Here is a 25,036-nt window from a genome sequence, read left to right as displayed (position 1 = left end):
CCTTTTTGCAGAGCATACTGGTCAGTTGTCTCCTGGGTGGTTTCTTGTGCATGTGTTTCCCATTAAAGTAGCAACTAAAGAGTGGCAACTGTGAATCTTTTTTGGCTCCTGCTCATGTTCTGATTTCTTCTTCTGTAATTAGCCTGGGGTGGAAGTTTTTGGAGGAAGGGAGCAGGAGGCTTATTTATGAATTGAAGATTGGACTTGAAGCATATTACACTGGGTTAAATCGCTCATACTTAGTTGTGATGAAAACTTTCCCCTGGTTCTCCCTCTCTCATTAAAACATCCTTATTTACAAGTAGATTCCTCAGGCTTAACATTTCTACAATTGTCAAACATCTAATTTTCTTTTAAAAATCATGTTAGAGTATTAAAGACTTGATTGAAGCTTTAAAAGTGAAAAGAAAAAAAATAAAGTCAAATGCTTCTGGTTATCTTAGGGACAATATTTTATCATGGAGAATAACATTTTGGAATCATCTAAACAAGGGTGAACAAGATATCAGGGGGTCACTTTTAATAGTTTTTATTATTTTACTTATGTAAAAGATATTATGTATAGCCACTCTGGAAAAAGTTTGGCAATGTTTTTTATAAAGTTATATATACATGTACCATGTGACCAATAATCCCCAATAAACTCCTAGGTATTTACCCAAGAGAAATGAAAATGTATATTCACAACAAACTTGTACACAAATATTTACAGCAGCCCTATTCATAATTGTCCCAGACTTGAAATAACTCAGGTGTTCTTCATTGGGTGAGTGTATAAACAAACTGTGATACGTTCATACAATGGAATACTACTCAGCAGGGAAAAGGAACAAGCTATTAAGACAAGGAACAATTTGGATTAATCTGAAAGGCATTTTGCTGAGTGAAAATTACATGAAAAAGGTTACCATGTTTCCCCAAAAATAAGACCTAGCCGGACAATCAGCTCTAATGCGTCTTTTGGAGCAAAAATTAAAATATTTTTATTATTATATTAAAATAAGACTGGGTCTTATATAATATAATATAAGACTGGGTATAATAATATAATATAATATAATATAATATAATATAATAATATAATATAATATAATATAATACCTGATCTTATATTAATTTTTGCTCCAAAAGACATATTAGAGCTGATTGTTCAAGTAGGTCTTATTTTTGAGGAAACAGGGTATATGACATTATTGAAAATATAAAACCAAAGTGACAAGAACAGACAGTGGTTTGCCAGTGGTTAAAGGTAGATAGGGGATTATAAAGTAGTAGTAGCACCAGAGAACTTTTGGGGTGATAGAATTGTTCTATACTGATTGTCGTGTTGGTTCTACGACTTTATATAGGTAGTAAAATTCATAGAATTATACACCAAAATAAGTCAATTTTACTGTTAATTAAAAAAAAAAAAACATTGGTGGAGAGAAATAAGACATTATATCCCTTTCAGCAGTACAAATGATTTTCCCACTGTGGTATGCCAAGAGGGTTTTAAACGTGTGTTAAGTTGAATCGATTATGGAATTTCTGTACAGGTAGGAAGTATCAGGAAGAGATTTATTTTTGACTGTTGTACATAACGATGGGAAGGAGGAAGGATGGGTTCAATTTTATTCATGCTTTTACATACAACAACAATCAAAACTCATAAGACAATATAATGAATTAACAATATTCATAAATTGTTTTTTGAAATATCTAATCCTCATCACTTATTAACTTTCTGATCTCCTTTGCACTTTCCAAAATAAATTGCATCTGGATTCTGAGTCTGAGATGCTTGAGATGGGAAGAAGTTGGGTCAAAAGTGGGAGTTCATTTTCCTTTATACTGCACATCCGCTATTCATATCCTACCATCTGAAACTAATTTGTTGTGTGTAATTTCTTCCATAAAGTTGCTGGAATAAACAATGCATGCATAGCTCCTTAGATGTGTATTCAGCAGGGACTTGCTTGCCTGTGTGTGATTTTCAGCTCTCTCAGAGCTTTCAGAAGTACCATCCAGCACTGGAGCTGTCATGTGGGTTCTCAGAGGGCCTATTATTTATAAACTAGGGGACTTGTGTGTATGGTTTTTTATCTATGACTGATGTGATATGGGCCATGCTCCCCACTCCCAAAGTGTTCCTAAGTCCAGTTCAGTGGATTCATAATGGGGAACAGACAGGCCCACTCTATGCCTCTGGTCCAAATAAGTGCAACAGTTTAGTCCAATGGGTGAGAAGTTATAGCATTGTGGTCTGTCACTTGCTCCTAGTAAACGAAAGGCACCTCAGGTGGTGCATTTTCCATGGTGGCAGTTAGTTGCTGGGTTTGGCCTGACTTCATTTCTGTGATGTGGATGCTAGAGCATTTCACAAAGTTCCTTGAACCCTTCCACCTCCCATCCTTACTGCCGGGAGCTTTGCTGGGTGGTGGCATGACATAGAGGAATAAGATACAGTCCTTCTCACAGACCTTGCAAATTTCTTTCCAGTCCTTACAATGCATGCAAGTCCTTTTCAAATTGTACATTCTAAACTGCATTTTGCCTCTTTTAAAGAGGGACTATACTAGGGCCAATATGGGTCACTTCTTTTGTTCTTTCTCTCAAAAATCCATCTTTTCATTTTGTACCCATAATTAAATTAAAATATTAGGCTTGAAGATTTCCCTTCTGAATTTGTATACTATCATTACTTTAAGAAAGAGAGTAAAATTCATTATAGAATATTTTAGAATGCTCTTGTCAGCTCTAGAAACATAGTTTTGAGTCCCCTCCTTGTAGCAAAAAGAATCCTTCTCCCGGAATCTTCTGGCTCACACTTAAACTTTGGCAGGTTGTTCCCTCTTGCCTTATTTCCTTGGATGCCATCAGTTCTTATGTTATTCAAAAGAATTTGTGGAGCATCTTCTATATACCAGCCACTGTTCTCAGTACTAAAGAAATAAGATAAAGTCACAGGCTTCATGGAGAGGGGGAAGACATAGATTAAACAAGGAAATAAAAAATAATTCTAGAGAATGTGAAATGTTAGGAAGCAAATAAAACATGGATAAGATAGAGATTGATTGTAGGGGTAGAAAGAATGCATTACTTTAGATGACAGGTGGTCATGGAAGACCTCTTTGTAGTGGTTGCATTTGAGCTGAGTCCATAAATAAGAAGCCAGCCACGTAAAGACTGAGGAAAGAAGATTCTAGAGCAGTTTTTCCCCCAGCAGTTTCTATAATCTTCATGTTTAAGTGATCTGGTTTTTCTTTCATAGTCAGGATGAATCACTCTAGCCAGCCCAGTAACTCTCTTCTTGGCCTGTTAATTCACAGGCCAGAGGAATCCAAAGTGGCTGGGCAACAGTCTTAAGTTCTAGTTCAATTTAATCATTGTTGTGTTTCTTGGAGAAAGCATTCCTCCCTTTGGAACTAAAACCTCTAGGCCCTCAGAACAGAAGGTCATGGGAACAGGAAGCAAAAGTTTTGCTAGTGGGTTACTAAGGGTAATAGTGAGTGGTGCTACTCTCATTTCTACTCTTGAATCAAGAGTCGACCCATGAATCCTAGTTATTGGAGAAATAGCACCACATATTAGATGCTGATTCAGAGCATATATAGCCTTCTGGAGAGCCTTGCCTCAGCCCTACAAGGTGCCCCACCTAGCTGGTGCTATAACTGAGTCTTCAAAAGGTCATTCCAAAATTCTGTCAGGCCAGCTGCTTCAGGGTGATGGGGAACATGGTAAGAATTCTACAAACCTGGGCTCACAGCTGCACTTCCATTGCTGTGAAGTGATTTCATTGATCAGAAGAAATGCTGTGTGAGTACCGTGAGGAGGGATAAAGCATTCTGTAAGTCCACAGATGGTAGTTTTGGCAGAAGCACTACATGCAGGAAAGGAAAATCGATATTCGGAGTAAGTGTCTATTCCAGTAAGAACAAAATACTGCTTCCATGGTGGAAGCAGGCCAATGTAATCAACCTGTCACCAGGTAATTGGCTGATCACCCTGGGGAATGGTGCCCTTTGGGGGACTCAGTGCTGATCTCTGCTGCCGGCAGATTGGCCATTCAGTATTGACTGTAGCCAGGTCAGCCTTGGTGAGTGGAAATCCATGTTGCTGAGCCCATGAAAACCCTTCATCCTTGCTACTGTGGCTACTTTGTTCATGAGCCCATTGGCCACTAACAAGAGTGGCTGGGGAAAGAGGCTGACTAGTAGGCTCAGAACGAATCAGCTTATTCACTTGGTTATCAAAATCTTCTCCTGTTGAGGTCACCTTTTGGTGAACATTCACATGGGACACAAATATCTTCATGTTTGTTTCCCCCCCCATTCAGAGTGGTCTATTCATATACCTACCTCTTTACCAAATTTCCTCGTCACTAGTTTTCCCTATAATGCTCCTTTCAAATCTCTGACCATCCAGCCAAAATCACTGGCCACAGCCCATGAATCAGTAGACGATTATATTTCTGGTCATCTCTCTTTCCAACCAAAGTGAACAGCCCAGTGCACTGCTTGAAGTTCTGTCCACTGGGAGGAATTCCCTTCACTGCTGTCCTTTGAGATGTCACTTCTTGCTTACTAGGTTCAATCAGCATAATGTCATCAATGTAATGGACCAGTGTGATATCTTGTCGAAGGGAAAGGTGATCAAGAGCTCCAAAGTTATGACAGGGCTAGAGAGTCAATATACCCCTCCGGTAGGACAGTGAAGGTGTATTGCTGGCCTTACCAGCTGAAAGCAAACTGCTCCTGGTGGTCCCCATTGACAGATATGGAAAAAAAGAATTTGCCAGATCAATAGCTGCATACCAAGTACCAGGAGATGTTTTAATTTGCTCAAGCATTGAAACCGCATCTGATACACCTGCTGCAATTGGAGTCACTACCTGGTTAAGCTTACGACAATCTACTGTCATTCTTCAAGGCCATCTGTGTTCTACAATAAATGTGTTGAATGAGGATGTGGTGGGAATCACCATTCCTGCTTTTTGCCAAGTCCTTCACAAAGGCACTAATCTCTGAAATCCCTCCAGGAATAAGGCCTTGCTTTGCTTTACTATTTTCCTAGGTATAGGCAGTTCTAGTCACTTCCACTTAGCCTTTCCTAATATAAGAATCAATTATCGTCTGGGAACCAGTGTGGGAATTCTGCCAGTGGCTGAGTACCTCCAATTCTGCATTCTAGAACTGGGGAAATAGCCACAAGACAGGTCCAAGTACCCACTGGGCCCACTGTGACACAGACCTGAGCTAAAACTCCATTGGTCACTTGACCTCCATAAGCCCCTACTCTGATTGGTGAACCACAGTGATATTTTGGTTCTCCTGGAATTAGTGTTAGTTCAGAGCCAGTGTCCAGTAGTCCCCCAATGGTGCGATTATTTCCTTTCCTCGATACAAAGTTACCCTGGTAAAAAGGCTAATGATCCCTTTGGAGATGGCTGGGAGAAACATTAAGAGTATAGGTTTTTGACAGTGTACTGGGATCCTTCCTCAAGGGGACTCAGACTTCTCCCTTCATTCAAAGGGTTCTGGGTCTGTAAACTGGCTCAAGTCAGGATATTAATTGAGGGTCATGATTCTGTATTTATGATTCAGGTTAGAGTTTTGCTCACTTGGCCTAGAACTTTTATGCTTATACAGGTACGTAAGAATTTAGTAAGTTTCCTATCTATTTCACTTCTAGGAACACCATGATTAACTAGCCAATGCCACAGGTCTGCAGGGGTCAGAATATTCTGAATACTGCTCTTCTTTTTGAATATTTTTTAATTAATTTCAGGTGTACAAAACAACATAATGATTAGATATTTACACCTCTCACAAAGTGATAATCCCCTCAAGTCTGCTACCCCTCTGACATCATACATAGCTATTACAATACCATTGACTACATATATTCCCTATGCTGTACTTTACATCCTGTGACTATATATAAATATATATATACATAACATATATTTATATATGGTTTCATATATAATTACATATGTGTGTGTGTGTGTGTGTGTGATTACAGTTGACGTTCACTATTATTTTATATTAGTTTTTAGGTGTACAGTGCGATGGTTAGGCATTTATATAATCTATGAAGTGACCCCCCCGTAAGTCCAGTGCCCATCTGACACCCTACATAGTCTTTACAACATTATTGATTATATTCCCCGTACTGTACTTCACATCCCCATGACTATTTTATGACTACCAATTTGTACTTTCTAATCCCTTCACCTTCTCCTCCACCTCCTAACTCCCCTCCCATCTAGCAACCATCAGGTTTTTCTCTGTATCTTTGAGTCTTTTTCTGTTTTGTTTCTGAGTGCTGCTTTGAATCTGCTGTCCATTATGGTAACCACACTACTTTGCCTTGGGTGGTTGAATGCTGCCACTTGGCCTCTGCCACCTGGGGAATGCAATTTCCCCCATTGCATTTAGGTTTCCTAATTCAGTGACTGCAGTTCCCACTGTTAGGTCTGGCCTACAGAGAAGAGTGATCACAGAGCTCTTCAAGGATCCAGGGTTCCCTCAGGAATTTGTTTCTCACAATCATGGTGAAAGGTATGTCTCTGGACTCTCCCACGGTGGGAGAGTAGGTCTTAAATGACATAGCCACTCTAACATTCCAGTCTCCCTAAGTCTTTGAATCCCTTCCTCTACATTAAATCAAGGTGAGCATTTCTCACTCAGTAACTGTGGGCCACCTTTTGTCCATGTTTCAGCCAACTAACTAAACAGACTGTTAGAGCCCTTTCTAACTCCTTGAGCTGCAACAATAAATGCAGAATGTCTACTCAGTGAACCATACCAATAAATTTGGCCTGATTCAACTTTATGTTCCTTCTACCCTTGTCCCTCACTCATACTATTCATTCTCAAATACATTTCCTGGATTTCTGTCTGTATGAGTCAGAAAACGCAAGTAGTTCCTTTGTAGTATAGTGCACCTCCTCATGGGTCACACTCTGTACCTCAACTTTTGGGGCCTGCTGGGACTAGTGTGTAGTTATAGATCTAGAAGCAAAGAGGGGTGGTAGCGCTAGGTCCTGAGGAGGCTCAGCATTGTCTTGCATGGCCATGGCCTCAGTGGAAGCCATTACAGTTTTCTCAGGCAGTGCAGGGTTAATCCCCTCACACAGGGGCTGGGACGGGGTGGAGAGGCCACTCCCAATGGCAAAGAAGACTCCTCAGAATTTAGGGGTTCAATGTCCTCAAATTCATCAGGGTCTTCCCACACATCCCCATTCCAACTTTCAGGAACCTATTCCAGTCAATCCAATCCAAGAGTTGGATATATTGGTTTAGAGTTCAGGGAATAGTCAGGGAGAGATATATGCGTTTGTGATTCATTAGCATATGGACAGTATTTAAATATATGAGAATCACTATACTGGAACCCTCCACCCCCTCATGAGAGACTGTCTATAGAAACAAGACCCGAGGACCTAGTTAGGAAGGTTTCTAAACTTTCATATTCAGGTATGCACTATTGCTCTGGAAAGAAGAATTAACATGATGATTTCCAGTACAAATAACTCATTTATTCAAACAATTGCTAAGAGCCTACTATGTGCCAGGAAATCTTCTAGGCACTACGGATACCACAGTGAACACACAGTCCCAGCTCTCAAGATATCTACATACTGGTGAGGAAGACAGACAATAAAAAAACCAACCAAACAAGCATACAACCAAATATACAACCAAATGTCAAGTAATGATAGCTATTATGAAAAAAATAAAGCTGGGTGTGGGGATAGAGAGTGACGCATTGAAGGGGCTATTTTAAATAACGTAATTGAGAAAGGTATTTTTGAAAAGGAGTAGAGATTGAAGTGAGAGAGCTAGCTATGTGAATGTGTAGAGAATGGAGCAGAGTTGGGTATGAAAAACAAGGAAGAGTGGCAGAAACTGATTGAAAGGGAAGCTAGAGTTCTGGTTCCATAGGGAAAGGGGGAGAAGAGCTTAGTCTTTTCTCTGTTTGAGGAACATAGTCAGTTGAGCCTATGAATATATATATATATATTATATGTATAGTATATAGTATAAGGCAAGTAACTTATTGTTTATTAAATTTGTTTATTGTTATTGTTTATTAAATTTATTTTATAAGGATCCACAAAATTTGTATCACTGCTTTTATATAACAATATTCCATCCATGTTAAAGCATATATATTTCAAGAATGTAACTCCTCTGAAAACTCTTGATTTCACACAAAATATTATAAATTGGTTTTTCGTCTGTTCCCTTCACTAGTATAGAAGTTCCATTAGGGCAGTAACTTTGCTCACTGCTGTATCACAAGGGCCTGGAATAGTAGCTGGAACATAATAGGTGTTCAATAAATGTTTGAGAAATGAATTAGTAAATAAAATACAATGAGCTTGCTGGTCAAATTACCTTGACCCTTCAACTAGAAAATGCCGGAAATATAAATGAATTTAGGCTAGTTGAAAGTAGAACTTAAACAACACGTTATCTTTTATAGTAATTTCTTTGTAGAATTTTTTTCTTATAACATCTGTTTTAGTGGTAATAATAGGAAATAATCCCTATTCAAATAATCATACCTATTTAAACTCCATAAACTCTTAAGTTAAAACAAAAGATAAGAAAAGATGGCAAACAAAAAATGTCTACTCATTTTTCTCCCAAGTTATAAAAATAACCAGCAACTTTTAGGTTGTTTTATTTAGTAGTATATTTAGCAAGGAAGGTACAAGTGTGTTATAGGCATAAACGTGAACTATTAACTTTTCTGGTTTCAGTGATAAATCTGTAAGAGTGGTAGGCTAATGATCGGTGATTTGCAGTTTAGGACAACCTCTTAGAAACATTTCTCTTCGGGGTTAAATTAAGAGTGCTTATTTTATTGTTTATCCATAAACACATCACAGCAAATCTAACCTGAGGTGTTTACTGATGATGCTTGTTTAGATGCTGAAGGCAATGCATTAGGAACTGATGGTGACTGATTCTTATCCAATCAGTTCCTGATGCAGTATCTGCGACATCAACAACTCTGAAATCATATTAAGTATCATTTATTTCCAAATGCAGCAACTTTGTTTCCTCTTGTTCCTACATATTAAATTTGCAATTAAGTAACTCTTTTTAATATGTCATATGACAAATGAATTCCAAGTCACGCTAGTGAATAATTTCCCCAATTACCAAAGGAGACATTGTAAGTATAACGTCTGTAAGACTCACTTAGCATAGTCATTTATTTCATGGCAAACTAGCATGGATAAGTATTTTTTGAGAGAGAATATTTTAAAAACAGCTTTCCTTAAGCTACTCATTACTGTTTTTTAATGATAATTTTAAAACTATTAAAATCCTAAACTAGATTTGAGTGAGATAATCTGACAATTATTTAATTTCAGGTTCATTAAGATAAACTGCATGTAGACTTCAAGGTAAGTTTATCAGGACTTTTTAACTGTATTGGAATTCTAGCTTGCGGAAACGATAAGGTTAGAATTAGAATTAGTAGATATAGGAGGTACATGGCACCACGAAGAATGTAGTGGCCAAACATACAGCTCAGAGAATAGTATTGGTTTCCTACTTTATTGATCATTTTGCAGGTCAGCTTTTGATAATCTCATTAGAAAATTCTAATTAATCCTCTAGAATTCCTCAAATATAGAATGAAAAAGGGCCCTAGCATTACTTTGCAAATCCATCCTTCTGTCTAATGGAGCTTCTGTTTTATATGGGCTATTTTGGACATAAAGGGTAGTAAATAATTGGGTAGGGGATTTGGAAGTAGAATAGAGGTGGAGCTGAGAAGTACAAATCACAAAATGGAGACTGAGGGTCCACTGATTGCTATCTGTCTGTCTTCATTTATCTGGATGCCAAGTAAGACTGAGCCTTAAGGTTTCATCATATTTTTATTCTAGAGATGGTGAAATTTTGGCATGTATTACAGTACTCCAGGGACATAATTTTCAGCTTAGTTTCTCTCTTTCTAGAATTCTTATCTATGATCAAGTGTGTTATCAAGTGTTTATCAACAGATACTTCCTTAAGGTTTATATGCTTTTCATATAGAGTATTTCAGTAAAGCCAAAGGACTTGAAAGCAGGATGATATTAAGAACCCTAAAGACTGTTGGAGCAGGAACACCAGGGGAAAGACCCAAAAAAGTCAGCCCATCAGGATATTCCCCTGTAGCTCTTGTGGTCTTGTGTCGGTATAATTTTGGTTTTTGCAGCTAGATTTGACAGATTAGGGAACTAAGTTAACAACTCTGTCAGGGGCTGGGAAATTGCTTGTTATTGTGTTATTTTGTAAGCAAAAGGAATGTGATAAAGACATAAAAGTAAGGGAAGAACAGGTTCCCTCAATATGTGATTGTTGTAAATATCCTCTGTGTGATCTTCTCTTAGTGCCATTTATCAAAAGTAACAGGACAGGAGTCCAGCAGCACACATGTGATGATTCTAGGCTTCTGTTGACAACGTGGAGTGCCTCGTAGAAGCCTGCAACAAGTTTCGAAAGTACTGAGGCCTGGGACATGGTGGCTGGGAATGTTAGATATGGGAATATCATCTTTTATTACAAACTGCTGTAGGGAAGAGTCATTCATGGAGATGGGTGAAAAGCCCTATGGAAACCAGGGGTATCAAACTTGTGCATGCAGCAGAATTATCCAGAGGGCTTGTTAAAATATAGAGTGTTGGGACAAACACTCTGAGTTTCTGATTTAGTAGATCTGAGATGGTGTCTAAGAATTTGCATTTTTGACAAGTTCCCTGGTGATGTAGTCCAGGGACTATAATTTGAGAGCTAGTATTCTAGCGTGTTCTGAGACTATGTGGGCTATTGGAAACTAGTGATCTTAAATGGGACTGTAGTAAGTGAGAATCATAATCTAGAAGGAAAAGGCCAGAATTAAGCATCTACAGAAGTTCAAGTCCCAGTAATTGTTGGAGTTCAGGAATGTTGCTTGTTAGACACCATTGTATTACTACAGATCTTTTAGGAGTACATTTGCAACTTCCTCTTTTCATTTTTTTTCACCCTAGAAAAATCATAAAATAGAAACTCTGCAGTTCTCTGGGTTACTTCAGTTTGGAAATATAGCTAGTATGCCTGCAGACAGTAAAAAATGGTAATAAGGGAAAACATCTCAGAGATAGGCTATCCTAAAACAGAGAATCCTGCAATCCAGGTCACAGTTTTGAGCAATCTTTGCATTGTATAGGCTAAGGGCATCTTCCAGTAATTGAGGTGTCCGTAATAGAACTAAAAAGTGGAGGGTCACACTTTCCAGAGTATCTCCCAGAGGTTTTCCCAGAGAGATCCTCCTGTTACGTCCATTCCAGGTGACAAGACTGTCATACAGCTGGGGACAGCCTTATGTGTTCCTAAACTTGATTCAACTCATCTCTTCTTCCAAGATTTTCACCATACTGTTCCCACAATGCCTACTCATTCTTCAAATCTCCATCTCATCTTCCGTCTAGATGAGGTCTCCCTATTCTTTACTCATAGTCGTTAACCATCTTAATTACAACGGAGATATTTACATGATTGGTTTAACACCCAAGTCTTCCACTAGACTGAGTGGGGGCAGAGATGGTTTGTTCACAGCTATATTCCCAGTACAGAGCCTTGTACCTCATTGTCATTAAGCTCTTATTGAGTAGAAAATGAAAAGCAGTTATATTTGATAGGGAGCAAAACTTGAAGCTAGTTTCTTCTTGGTCAAGCAGGTTGGCTGAGTGTAGCACCTTCCCCCCCTTTACCCCATTCACACCACCTTGTTCACTGCTAGTAGAGTGTGGGGTGCAAGTGCAGCAAGTTTTGAGAATCTGAATTAAATACTACTACATATTTAGGAGAAGTTCAGCCTTCAAGGATTACTCAGAAAAAGTGGTCTAGATAGACCCAATTGGGTACCTGGTAGGTTACCAATCTTGACAGGCTCTAGCTGATACAGGATTAAGTCTGTAAGGAGGAAAGTTTCTTTAATCCTGCTCTATCTCAACAGAAGACAGTTCTGGCTTGGTTAGGATGGCCAGCTTTAGCGATCATGGAGATTTTGTAATGATCACTGAAAGCATAACCATTTTTGTTTTGTTGGGGTTTTGATTTTTTTTTTTTTGGAAGGGGGTGTGCCAAAGGAAGACAAAAGAGGTACTTTCTGGACATTCCACAACTTTTTATCCTCCAATAGTACATATCCTCCAATAGCACAGGAGAGGACCACAGAAAGTTTTCATTTGCATGTGCACAAGAGACAGACATGATGAGCCTGGGGCTGCTTTGCAGCTTTGATGCGGGTGCTGCTAAGATGTCTCCAGCTGGTGACTTCATAGGTCTTTCTGGTAGCACATGAAACTTTGGCTTGATTTGAACCTGCCCACATTCCTTACCACATCTATTCAGATGCAGAAGATAATAAAGTCCTTTGATGGCACAAGAGTGACTATCTATGTAGCTTGTTCTCAATAATGGAATAATACTTGCTCTCAAGTTGGGGCTTCCTCACAGCACAAGGCTTCTTGCACCAACTGATGGGCTAAGTCAGCCTCCTGAGACAGCTGAGCTCCCAGTGCCAGCTCTCTAATAGAGCTAGAAATCTTACTTGACTTTTTCGGCTAGGACAGAAATGTTGATTTCTAGCACTAAGGAGGCTCAGTCAAGAGTCGTCAGGGGAAATGATCTCAGGAGGAGACCTTTGCTCAGTTGGGGAACTGACAGGTAGTGTGGAAAGCCAGGAAATCAGTGGAGAAGTCATTTGACCTCTGGAGGCTCTGGTAGGCACCGTGGCTGAGTGGTGGTGGGATACTTTGGGGCAGGAAGTCGTATCTGGGGAGGGAGCCAAGGATGCTTAGAAAACAGTCAGTACAAACTTTGGGGACCACAGGCTGATGTGCAGTACATGCTAGGACACCAGGTGAGGGCAGAATCACGTAGCATAAAGATGCAGTTTGGGGTGCCCTTTGCATGGGGCCTTAACTAGCTACGGGTTGGGAGACGCACATGGTTCCTAAGAGCAAAGCCAAGTCCAAGCCTAGGTGAGGTCTGACACGAACAATTAATTCTCAGAGCCTCCGCGAGCTGGGATCTGGGGTCACACAGAAGTATACAGCCTGGAAGAATGAAGAGAACATGGCTACTGGTACTGAGCAGAAATAGAATTCAGGTTTGCAGCAATAGCTCCAGGTCACAGATTCAGCACACATCTAAGGTGCAGGCCTGCAGACTGGTAATAGGCTCTGGGAGAGACACTGGCTGCTTCCACTTTGACTCACAGAGTCTTCATGGTGTATGTGGAGAAGGAATAACTAGTGCCACACTGTTGGCACTGGTGATTGAGAGGAGGACTTAGTTCCCAGGAGCCCTAAAGTTTTCAGGTAGTGAACAAGACAGAGACTCTCTACTGAAAGGCTGGGAACCATGTTGTCCTCTACCTTCAGTTACGATTGGCGTAAACTAACCCCCTCTAACAACAATATTTTGAATGTCTCATTGGCAGTGATGCCAAATCCTCCCCTTATTTTGATGCTAATTACTACCAGGATGCAATTTAGAATTTCAGATTCTATGTGGCTGAAAAGACAGGTGATTTTTTTTTTCTTAAAGCAGCAACACAGCTAATTAGTTGCCAATAATGGGGGCTCTTGACTCCTGAGCCAGTTTTCTTTCTGTTCTTTCCGTTCTTTCATACTAGTTTTCTGTTGGTAGGAACCTGCCTAACCTGTGGTCTACACTCCTAAAGTTTAATTGCAAGGAAGTTATTTGGAATCCATAATCAATATTTTTCTTTAGATAGAGTTTATAAATGATTAGGCTCCAAGAAAATGTTATTCGATCTATGTTATGTATAAACAAGTCATGCCACTTTTCTAATTAAAACTCTTGCTACTCCAATCATTCACAAAACCCTACACCCTTATAGCCCACACAGCTAGCCCTCCAACTCCATTTCCATTTCCTACCAGTTTTCCTCTCACTGCCTTCTTGGTTGGGCTCCAATACAGGGATTCTCACTTCTGGCTACCCATTAGAATTCCCTGGGTAGCTCTTAAATAGTGATGCCAGGCCCCGCCCCCAAGTATCCTGATTTCATTCATCTGTGGTGGAGCCATTGACATTGGCATTTCTAAAAGGTCCCCTGGTGCCTGTATGTGTGGAAAGTACTACAAACATCTATGAACAGCAATAATATACTTACTGCATGTATAAAAGCCTGGCAACAAACACAATTCCGAACACATAGTATGCACTCAACTATTTTAAAAACATTTCTTACCGCCTTGAATTGTATTCATTTCCCTTTCCTTTTGAAAATATAGTTTTCTTTTTAGAAAAATTGTCACCAAGTATTGGAATTGGGAATTTTTTAAATGTTTGAAAACAAACATTATTTCCATTAGCAGGAAGGTGTAGATGTTTGGAGAGTTCTCAGCACCCTCAGGAACCCTGAGAATTAATATGAAGCCCTCTTCTTATTAGAGGTAACTTACTTATAGTTTAGTATTTATCCTGTTAATCTGGCAATAACTAATCCTCAAACCGATCTCCTACTTACTACCCAACTAAATTCTGGCAAGACAACTCATTAGGTCATACTATACTAACCTGCCTCAACAGTGGAAATGTAATTTAATCAGATAGACACACAAGCTTCTTTTCTTCCTGAAGATACTTAAGAAGCAATGTGCCATTCGAGACCTTTGAAACAGCATCTTGAATAATGTTGGTTGTTAAAGTTAATCTTGCATTTAATTATAAAGTCGCACCATCTAATTTGTTTTATGTTGCTGGGTGAATGAGGAAGAGAACTGGCCTTGATTTTTCACCCTGAGGAATTACATTTATTCTCATTGTTTGTTTGCTTGTTTTGCAGAATACAGTTTTCTGCCCCTGTTGTCGGGAGTCACCAAGAATTAGAGTTAGGTACAGCTCAAAAATCTTGTGGCAACTCTAGCTTGAGCCATAGTTGATTCTAAATTTCAGTACCAGTGAGGACACTTGAATGTGGAAACACTCACAGAGGGAATGAGGAAAGGCCATTCAGTGTAATGATCTGAGCAGTTGAAGTTTGAGGAGAGCCTGGCAGGAAATCATCCTCTTTTGGACTGCTTGGAATTTGACAGAGTAGCACCCGCACAAAGAGTGAGAGGAGCTTTGAGAAGGAAAAAGTTTTAGGTTCAACTTCTAATACCCAAACTCACTTGGTTGTAATTTTTTTAAAAAAATCAAGTAGCATTGAAGGAGCACGTTCAATAGCATACAAATCCAATGAAGGAAAAGTAATTCCCCCAACCGGTTGCCTTTCCAGTACAACACGGCTTCAGAAAAAGACTTTAGTAAAAGAGGTTAAGCATGAAACCGTAACTTTTTTTTTCCTGGTCGTGAAACAGAAACTTGGTACTCCAATTTTCGTTGCCATGCAAATCTTTTGATTCGTTAGGGCAAGGAAATTGCTCTGTTTAGCATAATCCCAGAGACCACTGTGGGGGATTGTATGAACATCTCACAGTTGCCAGCTGAGATTAAGCCAACTCACAGCCATCCAGGTTAGACCTGCAAGAAGAAAATCTTGTGAGCAGAGGTGCACAGGAGTCTTGGTCAGAAGTATGGCTTTGTTCACTGAGCCCATCAGCTGATGACCTAGCGTTAAAGTCTCCTGTCTCCCTGCTTTTTCCTTGAGACAGTATCCAGCTCCGCCTCTTGATGAATTGAAATCTTATTTTCACACATTTCTGGCATATTCATCATTGCATATAATGTTGTAAAAGGCTAATCTTTGCATTTAGAAAGGATTTGTTCTATTTAATTCTTACATGATAAGAAAAACAAGTAGTAGTATACCGTGTTTCCCTGAAAATAAGACCTAGCCAGACAATCAGCTCTAATGCATCTTTTGGAGCAAAAATTAATATAAGACCAGGTATTATATTATGTATTATATTATTATATTATATTATATTAACCCATTCTTATATTATAGTAAAATAAGACTGGATCTTATATTAATTTTTGCTCCAAAAGATGCATTAGAGTTGATTGTCTGGCTAGGTCTTATTTTCGAGGAAACACGGTAGTATAGGTAAATGTAAAACCAATCACTTGAAAACAATTTTAAAACAAACTATAAAGAATTTGGGAACATCAAAGTCAAACACCCTCAAATACTTCCTTATTATAAGAAAACCAGCAATTACATAAGTAAAAAGAGACATGACCATATATTCACCAGAGGGGCAGGTGTAACCATGGGGGTCCAGGTCTCTACCTTTTCTTGATATTAGTTTCCACAGCCTTCCCTTTGCCCATGCTGCTTTATTATACCTAAGTGGGGTTGGGCCATGAGCTTCAGCCCCTTCTGTCTACTGGGTGGTGCTATTAATGATAGGAAACAAGATAAAGAAAAGAGGGAGGAGGAGATGCTTGTAGCAGTTCTCCATCATCTGCTGTGGGGATTCTCAACTTCAGTGAGCATGAGAAACTTCTTACAAACGTAGGTCCCTGGGATCCACATTCAGATTTTGATTCAGTAGGTCTGGTGTAGGGGCTGGGTTTGCACTTTGGCAGGGATTTACCCTGCCTTTCTCTCTAGCTTCATCCCATACTAGACCATTTCTTCCCCTACATCGTAGACGCCAGCTCTAAGAAACCACTCGAAGTTACAAGAGTCCAATGAGCTGTATTATGCCTTTGCCCGTGCTTGGAATAGTTTCTGTTTCCTCTCTCCTTCTTCTAACACACACCCATGTGCACTGGCGCGCATATACACCTCGTGTGACTCACACACACGCTGAATGTAAGACCAACGTCAGACACTGCTTTCTCTCTTCAGTCTCTCTTCTCTGTGATCACATTCAACTTGTACTATCTCTGTTTTGGTACGTCTTATAAACTCTGTTTTCTGCTACCCGTTGTTCACCTCCTTAGACTGTGAACTAAATATAGGACCCATGCTTATTCATCTTTACAGTCTCAGCCATAAAATTCTCAGCATAGTACCTGGCACTTAATAAGTACGCAATAAAAATTCGTTGAACTAAATCAAATGTTCATTGGAGCAAGGAATTATGGTTCCGTCTCATAACTTGTCTTTAAATAACTAAGACTTGACAGCATTAGGATAGTGATAATTTGCTGAGTTAGAAAAATGGCTTCTCATGGTAAAAAAATCATGTGGGTATAAAGTTACAGAAAAATTGAGAAAGAACAAGTGAGTATAAAAACAAGATTATGAACTCCTAAGTAAAAGGCTACTTTTTGAAAAATAAATATGTCTGCTCACTGGAATTTAGCATTTAAACTATAGTTCTAAGCTGATTTTCTGGAGTCAAATTGCTCAGGATCAAAAATAAATGGATTTTATCCTAATAAAAACACAAGGGTCTGTCATTTTTCATGTCTTTTCTCTCAAAGGATTAGGATGAATCAAACCCAACTTCAAAGCAACACGTATGATGGTTCATTTTCTCTTTTCTCTTAGCCTTAGACTTGATTTTCCTTTCTCCCTAGAAGGTTTAGTACTGAAAAGTTACTTTAAACAGATAGGAAGAATGAGGATGTAGTTCTTCTCTCCTATACTAGAAAACATTAGAAAAAGATCATAAATGGAACTACTGAACACTGATGAGACAGATGAGATAGCTGTTGGTGAACCCAGCATAGGGTATGTCATGCCCACAACTACAGTGGGGAGGGCTCTGATGAAAAGCACAGACACATACTTTGGCACCTTGCCCACCTTACTGGGTTGCTGTGATGGGCATTTAAAAAGAAAAAGGGTAAACTGATATAAAGCAGTTTTGGTAACAAATTTACACGAATGTGTGAGATAGTCTAATGCCAGATAACTTGAAAAAATAGTAGCAGAGTGAAGCATCAAGAAGTAAACTACTCCTAACACTATCTAAACATCCTGTTTCAATATTTTCAGAATTTTACCAAAGGAAAGAAGCCTCTAAATCCATAGGGGGATGTTTCTGCCAGCATCTTTGGAGGCACTGCAATGTATGCATCTGTCATCTTAGTTCCATTAGGACTTCCTAAAGATTTGTATTTGGATGTAACAAAGAAATTCCTGCCAGGTCATTGGATCTGTTCAGATGGTGGCAATGTTAATATTTCTCTGAAAATCAGTGTTATTGATTCAAAGCAGGAATTATTTAGGTATGTTCTGAGAACTTGGAAGGATTAACCTTCTTGCTGCAAGTTTGACTATAGAACGTAGCATAGAGTGTTGGGAAGCACTGAGCTTTGGAGTGAAGTAGAGCTGGTGTGATTCCTGGTTCTATCACTAGTGGTGCAGCTGTGGGCTCTATTATTATTATTATTATTATTATTATTATTACTAAGGCAAATTATTTTGTTTCTTGGAGCCTCAGTTTCTGCATTATTAATACTTGTGCGTGAGATTAAGAGTAAACGTGGTAATATTTGTGAACATATCTACCTAGCACAGAATCAGATAGATAGATACTCAATAAACTCCAGTTTTGTTTTGTTTTAATTTTACTACCATGTGCTTTCGTTAACTCAATTACTTTTTCCATTTTTTTTTCAAATTCCCGACATCTCTATTTTAGAAAAAGTACCCAAATTCTACTCTTATTTTTTAGTGCTTGTGTCTTTGTTATTTTCCTCCTTCCTAGAGGTTTTTTTCATGTCTACTTCTGAACCTTGTTCGAGTTACTGATTTATTGCTGATGTACCAGGGTATACTAAGATGTCTCTATTTCTACATTGAGGGGCTTCTGAGTTTACATGATATTTATGGTTTCTCAGAACCCCATGGTATCTAGAGTTGACATAAACTATATTTGTAATTCCGTTTTCTCTTCTTTATGGATAGGAGCATTATCATTTGAGACATGTCATTGACAAATCTGGTCCTCTCTCAGCTTTCAAGTCTAAATTCTGAAACGTCTCTGGTCTTTGGTCTCAGGCTCACACTGATGCTGAATAATACTAATTTTGTCACACTTGGATATCCTTTGCAGTCTCCCTTTTAGAAATAAACTCAAAACAAAGGCATAAAATCCATAAAAACCAACTGAAAATGTCTTGGTGGGTGAGAAGACTTATAAGAACCTATTTCAGGTGACTGTCTTCTGTATCCAAATTTCTTAGCGGTTCTGGTGACCACCTGAAGGTTCTCCAAACAAACTTCCTGTCCTTGATTTCACAGTGGGAGTCACTCTCCAAGCAGTAACCTTTTTTAGGTCTGCTTCCTTTTACGTTGTCTTCTTGTTCTTTTGGGATTGGGATTCTGAATCCCCCAAGGTTTGAAAGATAGCCAACTATTATTTATTATTTTTGTTGCCTTGTAGGCATTCAGAAAATGTTTGGCTTTGAATTGGTTTCAATAAAATAGTTGGCTTGAGTTACAAATAAGCATTTTGGCTGGAATTTTGTTAAATACTAATTTGAAGCTGAATTTTGGTAAAGCTGCCCTGAATACATCTATCTTTGTCAATGGATTTGTTTGTTTATTAAGTGCATACTTTCTGAATTTTTGTGGGAAGAGAAGGTCAGACAGAGGAGCATGAGGATTACAAGTGATTACGAATAGAGAAAGGGATTCATGGAGAATGGTGTCTAGAGATAAGGCGTTACGAGAAGGGAGTCTGAGTCATACTGTGCATAAGTGGGTGTCCAGCCCAAGGCCTACGCCAGAACAGCCATTGAGCTGAGCTTCCCATTGGCATGTTTTCTACATTCTGAATGGTGGAGACATGCCTGTTTAGGTAGTCACAATTCATGACAGAGCACAAGTGTAATTGATATAAAAAATGGTTCCCATAAAAAAGGCTTTATCCTTTTCTAGTTCAAGTTTTTACAAAACCTTAAAAAGAAGCCGGCTCTACTTCAAGGGACAGCGTACATCGTAACTGGAGCCAAGCAGATGAATAAATAACCTCTGTAAGGAAAGCCATCAGTAGGTCGGATTATGACACTGACACGAGTAACTGAAGAGAAATAAATGAACTAGTTGCTGTTCGAACAGTCATTAGAGGTTGCCTGTGTATAATTGGGTTGCAACCCTTAAGACTTGGCTTATGCCATATTCCCCTTCTTAAAAAAAGAGAATATTTTAAAGGTCATCTTTCTGGACACCGAAGACATAGCAGTAACTAACTTCAGTGACATGAATCCTTGTTCGTGGCCAACAGGGTTGGAGGTGTAGTGGCTGGATCAAATTCAACCTACCTTCTTTTGTAGAGCACGCCAGCAGTAAAAGAAGGAGGGAAGTTTATCCTGGAAGTTTTTAGGAGAGTGTGTGTAGAATCCCAGACCTCTGAAGATTCTTGCAACAGAGGAAAAACTTCAGTCTGTAAATTTGTCACAGTTTTCTAAGGATACTTGGTTTGGGATGATGGAGAAGAAGCTAAAGGCAACAAACACGAAAGAGTGGAAGATGATTAGGTACTTGTAGCCTGCAAACCATTAAGTCTCTATGACAAACTGTTGGGCAAGTTTGTAACAGGTTGACTTACCCGCTGTCAGCTCTTTGGAGGCAGGGCCCAATTTGAGACTTCTGTAATTCTCACAGCGCCCAATTGGGGCCAAAGGCTTCTTATTGATGGGTTGAGTGCCGTGCCACAATCTGGCAGGATGCACATCCTACAAGGAGGTGGTTATTTCAGAAGCAAATGCATCCCTGTGGTCAATTTAATTGGCTAGTGACTCAACAAAAAGGCTTAATCCTTACAAAAGCTCAGTTTTCTCATTTTAAAATGGGATCCCAATTTCTATTTCATAGGATTGTTAGGGGCTTAAATAAGACTATTTATGTAAAGTGCCTAATAATGCCTGATATAGAACACTTAATAAATTATAGCTGCTATTTAAGTATTCCCTCAGCAGTTACAATAATTTGCATGGGTTAAAAATTTGAGTTGATCTTATTGTCAAACAAACAGAAAACAACCTTAGCTAATCATACCACTCATAATAACAATAACAAAAGCTGCTATTTAATACGTGATTACCATGTGTCTAACCCTGTACTAAGTATTTTATGCAGATTATTTCATGTGATTCTAACAACAACCCTATCAAGAGGGTTCTTATAGAAATCAAACTGAAAATGGGAGAAGGTCCAGCAGTAGTAGTTTTCCATGGAGTTGCAAAGCATCTTGGGAATCATTTGCCAGAAACACAAGTTCCAGAGATATAGTGAGAAAAGGAGGGAGGGAGACGGGGCAGGGAGGACACAGAAAGGGAGAGAGAAACCAGAAGGCATAGTCATTTTGTAATCATCACAGGAGCCCTTTTTTTGAAGAGGAGCCTGAGAAAGCCACCCAGCCAGCACTTGTAGGACTGTTGCTTTATGGACAGCAGCAAGTGTAACTAGAGATAGCACTGTGAGGAAAAAAAATGACATAAAGATTTTTTTTTTTGGTACTGTTTTTGAGATATTAAGAAAAGATTGGAACCTATTAGAGAATACAGGGCCCAGTCTACAGAAGAAAGCCCATGGCGGGGGGGGGGGGAAATAGCCAAAGGGAAAATATCTGATGAGAGGGAGACCCTAAAAACAATCTCTTAGGTTTGAAGTTGAATAGCTAAAGTCTCTAAGGCAAGAAATGAGGGCACTAGGAGGAGAATAAATAACTGCCTTGTGAAATCAGTTCTTCTGGTTGTGGGTTTGCATGTGTTTGGGGAGGGGATGTCAAGACTATTCATACATACAAAATTTTAAGTTATTTTATTGAGGTAAGTACACTTACATAAAATGCACAAATCATAAGTGTACAGCTTGATGAATTATCACAAAATGAACACACCCATGTAACCACCACCCAGGTCAAGAAAGAGAACATTACCATCTTTATAAATATTTACTGCTCATAACTTTCACATGATTAGTTTCTTAAATGAATTTGTGTCCTTCTAACATAGATGTTTAAGGTCAAATGTGGCCAGTTAGGATGTTGTATATAGAGAGTGGGAAAAGAGGGCTTGTTCTAAACAATGATTTTGAGAAAACACTTAAAATCCATAAACTTCCATAAAAGTAAGATATTAAAATCTGAATAAAGGATAATCACATCCTGAAATAATAATTTTATGTACCTCCCAAACCCATTGGGGAATTGAAAATTCAGGTTCAGAGGGGAATTCCCACTAACAAAGGAACACCCTTAACTTCATTGTCTAAAGCTTTAAAGAACATACAGCATTTGGCACTCTTCCAAGCACATGGTGTGCTCAGCAAATATTTGTCCATAATACTAACATGATAAGTTACCTTTCTCATTGAATACACAGTGATCCCTGGTTTCCCTAAAGCAATAGCCTGTGCAAAGAATTATGACTTTTAGTTCTTCTGAAGCTCCTGGTTGGAGCCTCAGGGGGAAAGAATAATCTATGTGAATGAGTGGTGATGTGTATTATACTGATGTGTATATATTGAAATGATTTCATCTTTCACATCCACTTCTTCCCACAACCAAACACAGCTTTGAGTTTTACAGAGATGAGGGAGAGGATAGAAAGAAGGAAAATACGAGGCAAGATGATGAAGAAGTATGGGAGGGGAAAACAAATGTGAGTTACAGTTGCTCAGGAAAGGTACCTGTGTACTTTCTTTGCTTCAAGTTATTAATATTACAATTTACCATAACAAGTAACCACATCTTATATTAGATCAGATTCCATTATGCGCTACTTTTATTTTGGTAGGTAATCATTTGTAAGCTGAGACAAGTTCTCCATGGCAGCCACCATGGTGGGTAACCTCTAAGACAGAAAATTAAAAGCTGTTCGTCAAAGGAAAGATTATCTATTTTTTACAAAATGTAATATCCTTAATGAGCCCTTCAGTTGAAACTACAGAAGACAGAGTTGATAAGTGATGAGTAAATCTGACCGTAAGGAATGAGTCTGGTAACATTTACCTGTTGTAAGTTCTAATTCAAACCTGGTTTTACAAACCCCCAAAATGATCCCCGCTGTGCTACAAATACATTAATGATTTGTTTTGCCTTAATTTTTAGGTGGCCAGCAGAAACTAAGAAAGGATGAGGCACCTAATTTATAAGAATGTGTGAATATGATGCTTTGTCATGTTCTCAGCTATAGAAAGGCACAATTTTAGCATTTACTTTTTGGGGTTAAAGTATAAATAAGTGAAGAATTCATAAGAATTCATATTTTTCCTTGGTGTCCACTCTAGCCAGTGGATTATAAATTAGCAGCTTTGCTTCTGAGTCAACCATTTGGGTAATATGACAAATTGAATAATTATTTAAGACACTTTTACAAGACTATAGATAGTTCAAATAAATTTTTTAAGGAATAAGTGTCATATGGTGTAAATAAAACTGAGGTCTACTTTCAGGTTTATCACTAACCAGTTGTATGACCTGTGGCTACTTAACCTCTGGACCCTAAAATTGGGTGGTGTGTAAGAAGGTGGGCTTTGGAATCAAGCAGACCTTGTTCAAGGCCCTTATTAAATCACTAGGGGCTTCAATTTTCTCTTATGCAAAATGGGGCCATTAATAGTCCAACTTCATATAAGGTTGTGATAAGGTTTAAATAGAACAGTGCATGTAAAATGCCCAGCATATAGTCAATGCTCAATAAATAATCGAGTCCGTGTAAGTAGTCACTCTTTCCTTATCCATATCTGACATGTTAAGGTTCTGTGAATGATGGAGTTTCTGGTGTGTCTGTCAGGATTGTATCCAGTTGGGAATTTCAGTTTCCTGAGGGGTGGCATATTATAGCCAAACTTTACTTATGCATAGTTCCTCTGGCATTAGCATATTTCAGTTACACATTTATTGAAAACCCTGATATCCCTTGAACGAAAGAAGAAGCAATCTGCTGCTCTGTCAAAAGAGCACGTGGCCTCATCGGGCACAGTGCTCCAGGAGGAGGTATTTGTTTGTCTGCCTTAAGAATGAGTGGCCTTGGGATCACCAAGGAGCATGGCTGGGCCTAGGAGGGAGGAGGAGCAAAGACAGAAGGCCAGTATCCTTGGGAGGGGCTAATGATGGGGCAAACGAGTACTTCCATCAGCATCCTCTCTCTTGCAGTTTCCACAGCTATGGATGGAGTTTAGAGGGTGGGTGGACTAGGCCATCCCAAAGCTTGCGCAGTTCACCCCAAGCACAATAACAACATTCTGTATCTTTTCAGTTCTTTATCACTGGCAAGTGTTTTTCCAGCCACAGAAAGTAAACAGGAAAAAGGATACTTTGCTTGTTTTAAAGACGAAGGAATTGAGACCCGGAGAGCCCTAGGTTTGGAAGTCAAATAGTCAAAACCCAGTTTTCCTGAAACATAGCTGTGCACATTCATATCATTTCTTTCCTTCCCATTTATGTCTTTCTGAGTTTCAGTCTCTTCGTTCATACCATGGAACTGTTAATAGTACCTTCCTCACCAGGTCTGTGCGAGAACTAAATTAAATAAATGAGTATAGAGTGTGACATGAAGTAGTAGCTATTAGTTGTTGCTATCAGATAGTTATAGCTCCCTTACTGCCTGGGAGAATGCTAAATTGCATTGTTTCTTCAATGAACCCCATGCTTTGAAAGATTTGTATATCAAATTACACCTATTGGTTAATTTTTTTTTCTGTTATTATCAAAAGCATTTAAGACTGCCAGTTGGAGCTTCTGATCAGCAATTACATCAATACTGAATTGAATTAATTGCAATAAATCAAAGAAACCTGATACATAGAGAGCCCTTTGTCCTCATCTTAGTAAATGTACGTCCTTCAGGTTCTTTGACATGTCTAAAACATCTTGCTGATCTCTAGCACTGTCTTTGCAGATTCTGGACATAGTTGAGCTCTCTCTCTCTTCTCAATGAGTAAGCCAAACCTTATTATTATAATCTGACTGAGTTGACATTTTGTGTGTGATCTAATTACATTTTTTGAATGTTACAATTTTTTCCATCACATCATGGGAAATTGGTGTGGTCCAGAAATAATAAAAATGAAATCATTAAGATTAAAATTAAAGATAAATTTTTAACATACAAGTACTACCAGAAGTTATTAATTAACAGGCTACCAACATTTCCGATAATACATT

General features: G+C 38.8%; 1 pseudogene; it reads right to left on the bottom strand.

Annotated features, from left to right (window-relative positions):
- Positions 1-3,078: 3,078 nt before the first annotated feature.
- LOC117032796 (uncharacterized) lies at positions 3,079-24,781 on the bottom strand (annotated as a pseudogene).
- Between the last annotated feature and the right edge of the window lie 255 nt (positions 24,782-25,036).

The sequence above is a fragment of the Rhinolophus ferrumequinum genome, chromosome 13 (assembly GCF_004115265.2).
Source record: "Rhinolophus ferrumequinum isolate MPI-CBG mRhiFer1 chromosome 13, mRhiFer1_v1.p, whole genome shotgun sequence".
Classification (NCBI taxonomy): domain Eukaryota; kingdom Metazoa; phylum Chordata; class Mammalia; order Chiroptera; family Rhinolophidae; genus Rhinolophus; species Rhinolophus ferrumequinum.
The sequence above is the reverse complement of the archived record's forward strand: the minus strand, read 5'-3'. Positions and strand labels throughout refer to the sequence as shown.